General features: G+C 58.5%; 1 protein-coding gene and 1 long non-coding RNA gene across 2 annotated transcripts in view; one reads left to right on the top strand and one right to left on the bottom strand.

Moving 5' to 3' along the window:
* Window positions 1-12,814, bottom strand: part of CBX2 (chromobox 2) — a 192,913-nt gene that overhangs the window by 81,331 nt on the left and 98,768 nt on the right. The window lies entirely within an intron of this gene.
* LOC144336032 (uncharacterized) lies at window positions 705-10,867 on the top strand. The gene is made up of 7 exons (XR_013407425.1): window positions 705-823; window positions 2,941-3,088; window positions 4,633-4,677; window positions 5,194-5,257; window positions 8,461-8,510; window positions 8,863-8,957; window positions 10,004-10,867. It is a non-coding gene; the product is annotated as an uncharacterized LOC144336032 (long non-coding RNA).

Raw genomic sequence — 12,814 nt, 5'->3', positions numbered from 1 at the left:
ATTAGAAGACAGGGGCTTCCTTCTTTCTTTCTTTTTTTTTAAGTGGAGTTTCACTCTGTCGCCCAGGCTGGAGTGCAATGGCATGATCTTGGCTCACTGCAACTTCTGCCTCCTGGGTTCAAGCGATTCTCCTGCCTCAGCCTCCCGAGTACCTGGGATTACAGGCATGCACCACCACGCCTGGCTAAGTTTTGTATTTTTAGTAGAGATGGGGTTTCTTCTCTATGTTGGTCAGGCTGGTCTCGAACTCCCAACCTCAGGTGATCTGCCGCCTCGGCCTCCCACAGTGTTAGGATTACAGGCGTGTGCTACCGTGCCCGGCCTTTTCTTATCTTTTTTTTCTTTAGAGACAGGGTCTCTCTCTGTCACCCTGGCTGGAGTGCAGTGGCACGCAGCCTCAATCTCCCAGGTTCAAGCGATTCTCCCATCTAGCGTCCTGAGTATCCGGGACCACCACGCCTCACTAATTTTTTTTTTTTTTGGTAGAGACGGGGTCTCGCCAGACCCAGGTCTGGCAGGTGTTTCTGATAGTCACAAAGTCCCTGCTGCTGGGGAAAGGGAAAGAAATCCCCAGCTAAGACCCAATTAAGAGGATCCCAGAACCAAGAACCAATTGACTGTTTGACTTTGGTAATCTCCAATATGTCCACGAGGTGGTGCTGTCCAGCCACGAATCTCCCAGCTTTGATCTCGGGCTTCTGCCGAGGGCACCTCCAGGGCTGGGGTCTCATCGTGGTTATCCCCGCTTTATTCCAACATCCACCCCAGGCCTGGGGGAGCCCAGGGAGGACCGAGTCTCCTGGGCCCCGCGGGGCGCGTGGAGGTGAGTTTGGTGGTGCTGTCCTGACCTGGACAAGCAGGCTGAGCGCCCGGCTGGCTTCCGCAGGTCCCCCTCCTCCGGGTCCTTCTCTGTCCTGTTGATTTGGGTGTTTTAATGCAGGAAAGTAGGACACTGGTTGTCACCTGCCTGTTCCTACAAGGAAAATGCATGTTTGTGTGGTTATCCGTGGCCACCCCCATCAGGGCCTGTGGGCTGGCCCAGTGCAGTGGGGGTGGGGAGGGACCCATGGGCTCCAGGATCTGTGGGGAGGGTCAGCAGGAGGGCATCCACCGTCCTCGGTCAATGGAAGCTGCTCTTCCTGGGGGCCCCTCGGGAGGGCCGTGATGGGGGTGGGGTGAACTCTGGGTCCTGATTGGCCCTCTGTCCTTGGGTCTTGGCTGGTCCTAAGAGGGAACGGGGAGCACAGCTGGGGTCACAGCCTCAGCCGGGGCTCCTGTCCTCCAGCCCTTCAGCATCCTCCCTGTGGGCGCTCGCCTGGGGGCTGTTCAGGGCACGTGGCGAGTAGGGGGCAGTGGGACCAGAGAGAGGGGGTGGACGTGCCTAGGGTGTGCCCTGTTGGTCTGCCGTGGGAACCCGCCCAGGCACACCTGAGGGCTGCCCCTCCCCAGCAGAGAGCAGGCTGAACCCCAACCTTGCCCTCGCCTAACAGCCGGGTTTGAGGGGAGTGTAATTTATAATGAATGCCACTCCTCCCCCAACACCTGCCACAGAGAGGAGCCAGCCCTTCTCCTGACACCAAAGTCACGCTCCTGACCCCGCAGGCTACAGGGTGAGGAGGACCCTGAGGGGCAGCGGTGTGGGGCATTTCATAAGCCAGGGAGAGCCACCCGTGTGCACCCTCAGGACTCAAGGTGGAGTGAGGGGCGGGGGCCGCCTGCGTCCTCCACCTGTCATTCCACCTCTGGGGGTGCACTTGCAGACTTGCCCCAGCCCTGGACCCACAGGCTGTGCTGCTGTCTGCCCAGGGCCTGGTGATTGCTGTGCCCAAGGTGGGTCCCACAGGCAGGCCCTGCCCTCCCATCGCTGGCTTCTGAGCAGGGGCTTTGGGGCTGCTGGACCATGGAGGCAGAGCTGGGCCTTCTGGTCCCTATGTCTTGGGGACCTGGCGTCCTGAGGGCCAGCGTCCCCCCAGCCTGCACTGGGACCCTCCATGGAAGCAACTCCTCTTTCATCTCAGGCTCTGGGGGTCCCAGGGCCAGGGAAGGGGCTGCACAGCACTTCAGGGACCCAGAAGAGCTGCCCGCCAGGGAGAAGGAGCTTGGGGGAGCAGAGGCCTGGACCAGCTGGGATGCTCCCATCTGCGTACCCCCTTCCCCCTAGGCCACGTGGGCAGGGGAGGAAGAGGGGACGAGGAGGGGAGGGGCCCTTGTCCTCCCGGAGCCTCTCCCTTCCTCCCCTCCCCCTCCCTCTGCTCATCTCATCGTGAGACAGCTGGCGGGGGCCTCCGGCTGCCCTGGAGTGCCCCTGCCCTGGCCAAGCTCTTGCCGCTCCCTTCTCCTGGAGGTGCCAGATGGGGCGGGCCGAAGGCAGTGGGGGTCTGGGCCCTGGCTCTGGCTCTGTCCCCTCCCGAGGGCCCTGGAGGAGCCAGGAGGAGCCAGGAGGAGGGCCTAGCAGGGCTGGGCAGATGGTGGGCCGGGAGGAGGGGCTGCCTGGGTAGACAGACCGACTGGCAGGACAGATGGTGGGCCAGGCAGGGGTCCGGAGCCCGCCCCATATGCTCCAGCCCCTGGTGGGACTTTTCTTGTCTGCCTGGGGCTGAACTGGGATGGGCTGTGTGGGTGGCTGTGGCCCAGGCCGGATTCTGTCACACTGGGTCCTCTGTCCCTGGGGCACGGCCAGCCAGGCGCTTATCTGGGGTCTTGAAGCCTCCTCCTGGCAGCTGGCATGTGGCCGGAGGTCATCATGTTTCGGGGGCTCCTGAGGGTCTGGGGGCCATGCCTGAGCAGAGCCTGGGGCACGTCCCGGGAACGAAGCTGCCACTGCAGATGAGGGGCTTTGTAGGTGGATGGGCGACTGAAGTCCCCTGGAGGGGCTTCCTGGGGCCCAACGCAGAGAGGGCCCAGGATAGGAAGATGCTTAGTCACGTGTTTGCACAGCAGGTGTATCCCCAGCCCAGGCGACATCAACGGCCAGCCCCATACGCGTGAGGAGGGATTGAGGGACCGGGGAGCTCAGGATGGGGCCGGGCTGCTTCTCAGAGGAGGGGACGCTGAGCTCAAGCAGGCTGCACTCCTGCTTGGACGGAAGGTGGGTGGGTGGGGTGGGAAGGTGTGGGAAGCGCCTAGCCCTGGTGGGCTTGTGGGAGCCTGTGGGAGAGCTCTGCGTCTAGCTGAGGCATGGGGAGCACCTCCCGTGGCCCGGTCCTTAGACTCCTGAGGGGTGGGGCGCTGCGGGTGTATCCTGGGGGTCTAAGGGTGCCAGGAGGATTTCTCATGTTGAGTTCTAATGTTGATGATACGAATCCAAAAAAACACCTGAACAAAAAACCAATTCCAAAGAAAAACCTGTGCAGCAATCACTTTTGATCGGCTGCGGCTTCTTTGGAGCCCAGCTTAGGTTTCTTTGGCGTTTGGTGTTTCCAGACAGGCTAGGAAGTTGCGCTCCCCAGATTCAGGAACCCCTCCTTTAAAGGATGTCAGTCTGTTTCCTCAAGTCGCAAGAGCAGGTGCAGGGTAGGGGTGTGGGGCATCACAGGGAAGTGCAGGCGGGGTGCCAGGGTCAACGTTAAGGTCCAGGTCACTCTCCAAGGAGCCCGCTGAGGGCTCAGGGCTCAGGGCTCAGGCAGCCCTCCTGCCCGCCCCACCTCTGGCTCCCTCCAGCAATGTCCTCCTACTGCCAGTTCCGGGAGCCAGAACGCTGCCTTCAAGGCTGGGACCATCGCGAGGACAGCTGCACACTGTCTCCTGCTCACTTCCTGTCAGCCTCTTCCTGATTTCCTCCTTCCACTCAGTTCTCTTGTCCCCTTGGCCTCTTAGTGGCTGGGTGACCTTGGGTAAGTCACTCACCCTCTCTGAGCTTCGGTTCCTTCAGCAGGGAAAAGGCAACAGAGAAGTTCCCACCTCGTAGGGTCCTGCAACAGTTCACTGGGCCAAAGCCCTCAGAACCCTCTTCAGCTCAGAGGGAGCGCCTCCAGAATGTTCACTGTCATTATTACAATTATTATTATTGCTATTTTTGAGACAGGGTCTTGCTTTGTCACCCAGGCTGGAGTGCAGTGGCACAATCTCAGCTCACTGCAGCCTCAGCCTTCCAGCCTCAGTGTTTCCTCCCACCTCAGCCTCCCCAGTAGCTGGGACCACAGGTGCGCCCACGCCCACCTAATTTTTGTATTTTTTTTGTAGAGACAGGATTTTGCCATGTTGCCCAGGCTGGTCTCAAGCTCGTGAGCTCAAATGACCCCTGCCTCAGCCTCCCAAAGTGCTGGGATTACAGGAGTGAGCCACCGCACCTGGCCATTGTTGTTTTTTTAACTTTATTTTTAAAATTTTATTTTATCCAGGTGAAATTCCCATCATATAAAATTAGCGATTTTACAGTGAACAATTCAGTGACTTTTAGCACATATGCGGTATTGTGCAGCCACCACTGATGTGGTTTGGATTTGTGTCCCCACTCAAATCTCACGTCGAACTGTAATCCCCAGGGTTGGAGGAGGGGCCTGGAGGAGGTGATTGGATCACGGAGGCCAGTTTCCTCCTTGCTGTTCTCGTGATAGTGAGTGAGTTCTCATGAGACCTGGTTGTTTAAATGTGTGTAACTCCTCCTCCCTGTCTCTCTTCCTTCTGCTCCAGCCCATGTGAGACGTACCTGGTTCCTCTTCACCCTCCACCATGTCTGTAAGTTTCCTGAGGCCTCCCCAGCCATATTTCCTGTACAGCCCGCAGAACCGTAAGCCAACAAAACCTCTTTTCTTTATAAATCACCCAGTCTCAGGTGGTTGTTTATAGCAACGCAAGAACGGCCTCATACAACCACCTTTATCTAGTTCCAGAACATTCCCATCACCCCAAAGGAAACCCCGTACCCATTAGTGGTCAGTCTGCATCCCCTGGCACCCACCCATTTGCTCTCTGTCTCTGTGGATCTGCCTATCCTGGACATTCTGTATCGGTGGAATCACACAATGTGCACCTTTTGCATCTGGCTTCTTCCGTGTGGTGACATGAGTCTAGCTCACCTCTGTCTAGCTGTGTGATGTTCCACCGCCTGCGCTGACCACATTTTGTTGATCCTTTCTTCCTTGATGGATATTTGAGTTGTTTCCTCCCTTTGGCCACCGTGAATTGCGCCGCTGTGAACATGAGAGCACAAGTTTGTATTTGAACACCTGTTTATTTTATTTTAATTACTAGAGACAGGGTCTCACTGCGTTGCCAACGCTGGCCTCAAACTCCTGGGCTCCAGTGGTCATCCCAAGTAGGTGTGCCCCGTGGCTGTGCCACCATGCCTGGCTTTGCACACCTGTTTTACATTTTAACTTTTACCATCTGCCTCCTTTTTTTGATCCACGCATTCTCAGAAACAACCACCACAGCTGCGCTGCTTGCTTGTTACGAGGCTCGTGCCTCTTGGGCTGACTCCACCCACCTCCTACCCCCGACTCCTGCAGCACTGCAACCCTGTGCCCCTATTGTGTGTGGAGAAACAGAGGCACAGAGAGCCCAGCCACTCTGCTTTCTCCCTGGGGTGCCTCTGAGCCCCTCCCTCGGGCACATCCTGGCCCTCCCATCGTAGGGCTTCCTGTCTGGCCTTCCCAGGCTGGTGCCTGGGTGGCTGGGGTCCCACCTGGCATGGCTGCTGTGGGCATGGAAAGATGCTGGTCCCATCCCTGTGGACAGCCTTGGCCTTCCTCCTCCTGTCCCCTCTCACCACCACCATGTCCACTCCTCGTCCGCCCCGGACACCTCTCCTTCTGCTCTTGCCTTTGCTGAGATCTTGCAGGCTCTCTTGGGAACCTGCGGGTGCCCCTGCTCTGCAGGTGCCACTGGCTGCTGCTCACTTCTGCCCCAGGCTCTTGGCTTTAGAGCAGTTCCTGCCCATTGTTCCTGCAGCCTGGAGAAGCTCCGTTGAGTCTGGAAGGCCAGGAGGGAGGGCCTCGTGTTCTCCCAGGAGGAGCCTGGGACCCCTTGTGTCCAGAGGACTTTTCAGAGCCATCCACTTAGGCTGGGCCACCTGGTGTGTGCTCCAGTCCCCGGGACACTGCTGGAGTTGTCACCATGACAGCTAGTGCTCCCATTCGACAGCAAGGACCCGAGTGGCCCAGGGGTCCGACAAGGGTCTTGCAGAGGGGCTGGCACCTGACCCGGGTCTATGTGGGTCCCAGGTCTGTGCTTGACGGGACTGAGACCTAAGGGGCTGCCTGGGGTACAAGGAAGAGGAGTTGAGGGGGAGGAGGAGGGCGGAGGAGGAAGAGGTTGAGGAGGAGAAGGGGGATGTTGAGGAGGAGGAGGGGAGAGAGGAGGAAGGAGAGGAGGAAAAGGGAGAGGAGGAAAAGGTAGAGGAGGAAGGGGGGAGGGTTAGGAAGGGGAAAGAGGAGGAGGGGAGAGGAGGAGGAGGGAGAGGGTAAGAAGAGGGGGAGGGGAGGGAGGAGGAGGCAGAGGAGGTGGAGGGGAGGGGGAGAAGGCAGAGGAGGAGGTGGAGGAAGAAGAGGGGGAGAGGGAGGAAGGGGAGAGGAAGAGGAGAGGGAGGAGGAAGAGACAGAGGAGGGGGAGGAGGAGGAAGAGAGGGAGGAAGGAGAAGAGGAGGAGGTGAGGGGGAGGAGGAGGGGGAGGGAAGCAGGTGGGGGAGGGAAGGAGGAGGAGGAGGGAAGGAGGAGGCGGCGGCCAGGGCCCCACTGGCCCACTAGGGTCTGTAGAGGAGAGAGGAGCAATGTGGACATCCTGCCCGTGTTCACCACCCTGACTGGTTTTATTTTGTCTTGCCCAAGTCCCCTGGCTCTTTCTCCAGTGCCCAGTGGAAACGTGCATGTCACGTTTTTCTTGGCGAGATTCGCAAATCGAAGTGGCAGCTCTCGCTCGCTCATGAGGGCCTTTGCAATCCAGCGAGCAAAATGAAATCGGCATATGTGGAAGCAAAGAGAGCCCTTAGCTCCTGTGGGTCGCCTTTGCCTCAGACAACTCTCCCTATTGAGAAATGCACCTGTGCACACACAGCACGTACTTACATGCATACACTGCACACACATGCACACATAGCAATACATATGCACACCACACACGGACACACACTGCACACAGCACACACATGGACACACAGCATACACAGCACACACACGTGCACACAGCATACACAGCACACACAGGCACATGTGCACACATGCACATACAGGCACACAACACATGCACACACACACCGCACATGTGGGCACCCATGCACACACGCTCGCTTGGGCAGACCCTCTGTACTAGGGAACATGTGTGCCAGGCTGTGGGCAACCCCTCTCTATTGGTCACCTCACCTGACCATCATGGGAGCCCTGTGAGGTGAGCTCAGAGGCTCAGCAGCCTGCCTGAGGCCACACGGCTGCCACAAGTGGCCATGAACCTGCAGGAATGGAGGTGTGGGAGCACCCTCTCTCCTCCATCCTGATCCCGGTGCCGGGGTGGGTGGAGAGGGATGCTTCCCCGGCTGTCAGGGAGCCATGCCTCTCACCCAGCAAGGGTGGGATTGGACTGGAGGCCCCCGCATGCCTCTCCCAGGCCCCTGACCTTTAGGTGGAGAGAAGCTGGATGGGAGGCAGGGCCGGGTGGCTTGTCCCAGCGGTGGCCAGCCTGTGCCTGGCTGTGGAGTGCCCTGGATTTCTCAGCGCCTCTGCCTGTGTGCCCAGCATCCTTCCTAGACCTGCTCCCACCTCGGGCGGCCAGTGCCACTGAGGCTGCAGGGTCCCCATGCAGCCTGTGCGTGCACCCAGGGCCTCCTTTTTTTGGGGTGTACTGCTCCAGCTGTCCTGGAAACCCACCTCCAGGGGGCCCCAGTGTCCAGGAGGCTCGGGTATTTGGTGGTCCCTGCAGTTCTCTCAGGCCACTCTGAGTCCAAGCTATGTCAGTGATGGCAGGTCCCTGAGGTGGGAGGCTTGTGTGTGACAGACAGCTCGGCCGCCTCCTCTGGCTGAGATGCCAATCGCTGGCCCCTGGTGTCCTCCGCTGGACCCTTTCCTGTCTGCCCTGCGTGACCTGGTATCGATCACCCGTCAGGCCTTCGCTTCTGTCTCATTTTCCTGGCTAATGGCTCTGGCTGCCATTGATCCTCCACAGAGGCTCATTTGACCCGGCGCCATCTCACTGCACCTGGTGGCTTCCAATGCTTCACGGTGCCAGGCCTGGGGTTACAGATACCCCTGATCCTGCATCCTACAGATGCCCCTCCTACCTGTGCTCCTCCCCCTCCTCCACCGTCCCACCTGTGCTTCTCCCTTCCCCCACCCTCCCACCTGTGCCCCTCCCCTTCCCCACCCTCCCACTTGCACCCCTCCCCTCCACCATCCTCCCACCTGCATCCCTCCTCGCCCCCACCCTCCTAGCTGTGCCCCTCCCCTCCTTCATGTCTGAATCCTTTTGGGCTATAGAACAAGATACCTGAGACTGGGCAGTTTATGAGAAAAGACATTTATTTTCTTGCAGTTCTGGAGGCTGGAAGTCCAAGATCAAGGTGCCAGCAGGCTGGGTGTCTGGTGAGGGCTGCTCTCTGCTCCCGGGTGGTACCTCTTTCTCTGTGCTCCCGTGGCGGAAAGTGAAGGACAGGAAGTGTCCAGTGCTGTGTGAAGCTTCTTTTGTGGGGCCTTAATCCCGGCACGGCACGGGGGAGGAGCCCTCAGGCCCTCATCACCTCCTAAAGGCCCCAGCTCTTAACATACTCCTGCTGGAGACTGTTTGCCAGTGAACTTTGGAGGGGACACACGCACAGACCGGAGCACCCAGTCCTCCACCCCTGCGTCCACCTCCTGTCCTTCCCTGAGCCCTTCCCAACACCCCCTCCGGCTCCCCCACCCTGCCCTCACCCTCATCCTGTCCTCTCCTCCCCAGGCCCTGTCCCCTCTCTAGGCCCGCTGAAGCAAGGCAGAGTGTCTGCACCCCTTTTTCAGGAGGAGAGGAGACTTTGGGAGGAAGAACCTTCCAGAGTAAGGCGTCAGGGAAGGGTGGGGGCAGGGCCATGTCATTTCCAGGGCTCCCTGTTGTCCCCGGGCGGCAGACCCTGTGTACAGACCTTCCGCTCTGAGGCTGACTGGGAGGGGAGACGCTGCCTTGTCGTTTTTGGGAGCTGCCTGACTTTAGAGAAAGACACTCCCTCGATGCCCCACCCTGGAGCCCTGTGGTGGGTAGGGGGAGGCCAGGAGACGCTGCCTGCTGGGGGGCTCTGGGCAGCTGGGGCTCCTTGTCAGGGCCACAATCCCCGGACTGGATGCCACCTGTCTGTGAGGCTGAGGGAACCTGTTCCAGGTCCTCTGCTGGGGTGCAGTTGGGTCCCCCCAAGGCTGTGAAATAGACCAAGACAGCTACCAGCACCCCCAGCTTCCGTGCGTCCTAAGTGACTCAGTCCCCTCCAGGCAGGCAGGACACCCCATGTGAATGTGGACTGGTCCAAGGTGAGAGAGGGCGGGTCCAGGGTGGGAGTAGGTGGGTCCAGCATGAACGTGGGCTGGTCCAGGGTGGCCATGACAGTGAGCTGGTTGGGGTGACAGTGTGGGTCTGGGGTGAGAGTGGGCAGGTCCAACATGAATGTGGGTGGGTCTAGGGTGATGGTGACAGTGGGCAGGTCTGAGGTGAGAGCGGGCATGTCGAGGGTGGGAGTGGGTGGGTCCAGCATGAATGTGGGCAGGCCCATGGTGACCATGACAGTCACAGTCTCACCTTGCACATTAACTGAACCAAGGGTTGGGGTGAGGGTGTGGGTCTGAGGTGAGAGTGGGCAGGTCCAGGGTGACATTGGGCAGGTCTGAGGTGAGAGTGGGGGGGTCCAGGGTGAGAGTGGGTGGGTCTGAGGTAAGAGTGGGCAGGTTTGGGGTGCCAGTGGGTGGGTCCGGGGCTGGAACATAAATCCCAGCCTCCATCCTCTGGTTGTAGATGCTGCATGGGGAACACTTGACCCCCCTAGCTAGGTCATCACGTAATTTGTGAAATACTTAGAACCTAAGAGACGGACTCGGCCTGTGGGTGTGGTCAGCAGGGTGGCTTCACCGGGGAGAGTGGAAGGACCTTCCTGGACGGGGGCGTGGGAGCTGGACAGCTGGCGGCTCAGGACGGTGAGTCTGCGCTTGACCATACGGAATCCCCTGGAGCGCTCGTGTAACACAGCTCGTGAGTCTCAGCCCCAGAGCGTCTCATCCCATGGGTCTGGGCGTGGCCTGATAATTCGAGGTTCTAACCAGCTGATGCCCCGGGCACCCTACTTTGAGGAGCGCATTCACTGAGCCAAGAGCGCGTGCTCATGGGAGGTTTTGCCTTTTTAAGTAGTGACATCAGGGCGTCAAGTGTGCTTAGTTCAACTCTGCTGGAACCAAGCCAAGTCAGGGTGGCGGGGGAGTGACTCCCTCCTGGAGGAGCCCTGCCACACAACCCCTCCACCCTCTCTGACTAGGTGGCCTCAAAGGTGGGCTGAGAGTCGGCGGAGCGTGGCTGAGGCTCACAGGAACCCCTGTCACCCTCTGCACATTTGCAGCACTGGCTCCCCGGCCCGCCTGCCCCAACACATCATTCCTGACCCATTACATTAACGGCATAAAATATTTACTTAACTCAGCTTTTTGCAAATATTCCTTCAGTTATTGTCCCTCTGCTGGGAACATAAACTGTGCGGCAGGCACACGCTGAAAGGCTTGGGTGTTAAATAATACAATGAAAACCCTGTGAAGGCCAGACAGCTCCCCGTGTGCGTGGGGCTGCCGCCTGCTTGCTGTGTCCCCCGGTCACTCCACCACAACCGCCACCGCTGGAGCTAGAGGAAGAGGGTCTTGATGCAGCTCCTGCGTGGGGGTGGGGAGGGAGCAGGCCACGTGGATGTGAAATAGACAATTAAAATTACATTCCCAAAGTTTTCCATTGACTCTTCCAGAAGCAAGTTGCAGGGACCTTTGGGAAAACAAATGTGAAGTGTTTAACAATGGATCATTGCTTGCTATTTTAATATCTTTCCTTGAAATGTTTCCTCCTTTATGGAATTTTTTTCTGACCACCATCTTACCCGCCCCCACCTGTTCCTGCAATGCCTGCTCCAGGTCCCGGTGGCTTTTCCGGTGTGCCCTGAAATAGAAAACCCGTTCTAATTGGTCCCCTGGCTTCTATGAGTTATTAACGAATGGCAGCCCCCAGCCTTTATGTGATGCTGAGGATCTGTAAATAGACAAACCCCAAACTGATACTTTTGGGGAAAACAACTTGGGCGGTGGGTTTTGTTTTTTTTTTTTTTTTTTGAGATGGAGTCTCGCTTTGTCTCCCAGGCTGGAGTGCAGTGGCGCGATCTCAGCTCGCCGTAACCTCTGTCTCCCAGGTTCAAGCGATTCTCCTGCCTCAGCCTCCCGAGTAGCTGGAATTATAGGCACATGCCACCATGCCCAGCTAAGTTTTGTACTTTTAGTAGAGACGGGGTTTCACCATGTTGGTCAGGCTGATCTCAAACTCCTGACCTCATGATCCACCCGGCTCGGCCTGGCAAAGTGCTGGAATTACGGGCGTGAGCCACTGCGTCTGGCCTTGATGGGGGTTTCTACCAGGAACTTCAGGGACTGTTCTGACTTCAGAGGGGACCTTCCTCATCTCCACCCTCTTCACCGTGCCCAGGGGGAAGCCCCTGGGCCTCTAGAGCTGAAGGTGCTGCCTACAGCCACATGACTGTTGTTGCCGGTTCCTTCCATGCCAAGGGGACTGTCCCTTTGAAACCCCCTAATTGTGGGGACGTAAGGAGACAGCAGGGGTGCAGGGAGAAGGAAAGGGTGGGAGAGGTGAAATGGGAAGAGTTCCCTTGTCCCCCTCGCAGGGCGTGTGAGAGGGGGTGTGGCTCGCTTCTTCAGTGCCCCGCTGCTCAGACCTCCGGGGGAGCATAAGACGGGCAGGCTATGGGGCTCTGACCCCATGGCGGTGTCTAGGGGTGAGTGTTTACAGCTCCCGAAGCCCCACAGGGCGTGTGTTATGGGGTCCTCTTTAGCCGTCTGTGGGCGGCTTGTGTTAACCAGCTCAATTAGGCCCCCTTCCTTATCACAAGGACAGAAGGACTTCTGTATCCCAGGGTTTCTTCCTTGGTGGACCGGAAGAATTGGATCTCACACGGGCTTGGAGAATGAGTGCAAAGTTTTATTGAGTGGAAGTGGCTCTCAGCAGATGGGGGAGCCAGAAGGGAGATGGTTTTCCTGTGGAGTCGGGCTGCCGACATGCTCCCCTCCACGTCCTCTCCATGTCCTGGCCGCTTGGCTGCTTGTCTTCTTCTGCCCATGTGTTCCTCCCGCTGTCTAGCAGCTTCTGCGTGTCTGCCCGCTAGGGTCTCGGGTTTTTATAGGCCCAGGATGGGGGCATGGCGGGCCAGGGTGATCTTGGAAAATGCATTTGGACACCTTCCCCTAAGCCCTGGCTCCTAGCCAGGGATCATGCCCCTCTCTACCCAGCATTTCCTTAACCCCCTTCCATATCATTTAAAGGGACCATGCCCTCCCCTTCCCAGAACTTCCCTTCCGTATCAGAGGGAGGTAGGTAGCAAGACAGAGAGCGAGATTGAGGGGGGAGAGAGCGAGCGAGTGAGCACACACACTCTAGAAACGTGCTCCAGGGCACCTCTGGTCTCTCTCGGAGGAGCTTTTCCATTCCTGGCCAGCTCTCATTTCCAAACACCTGGTCATATTTTTGACCCTGCTAAAGCAGTTGGGAGTCAGCCTGCAGTGACCATGCAGAGCCCAGCTCCTGCCCTCTTCCTTCTGCCTTGCTCTTCCCGCTCAGGGGTGGGGCTGCCGTCCTGGCCCAGGCCTCTGCCCAGGCTCCTGCAGCCCGGCCT

The sequence above is a fragment of the Macaca mulatta genome, chromosome 16, assembly GCF_049350105.2.
Source record: "Macaca mulatta isolate MMU2019108-1 chromosome 16, T2T-MMU8v2.0, whole genome shotgun sequence".
NCBI lineage: Eukaryota > Metazoa > Chordata > Mammalia > Primates > Cercopithecidae > Macaca > Macaca mulatta.
This window is presented reverse-complemented; position numbering and strand designations above follow the sequence as displayed.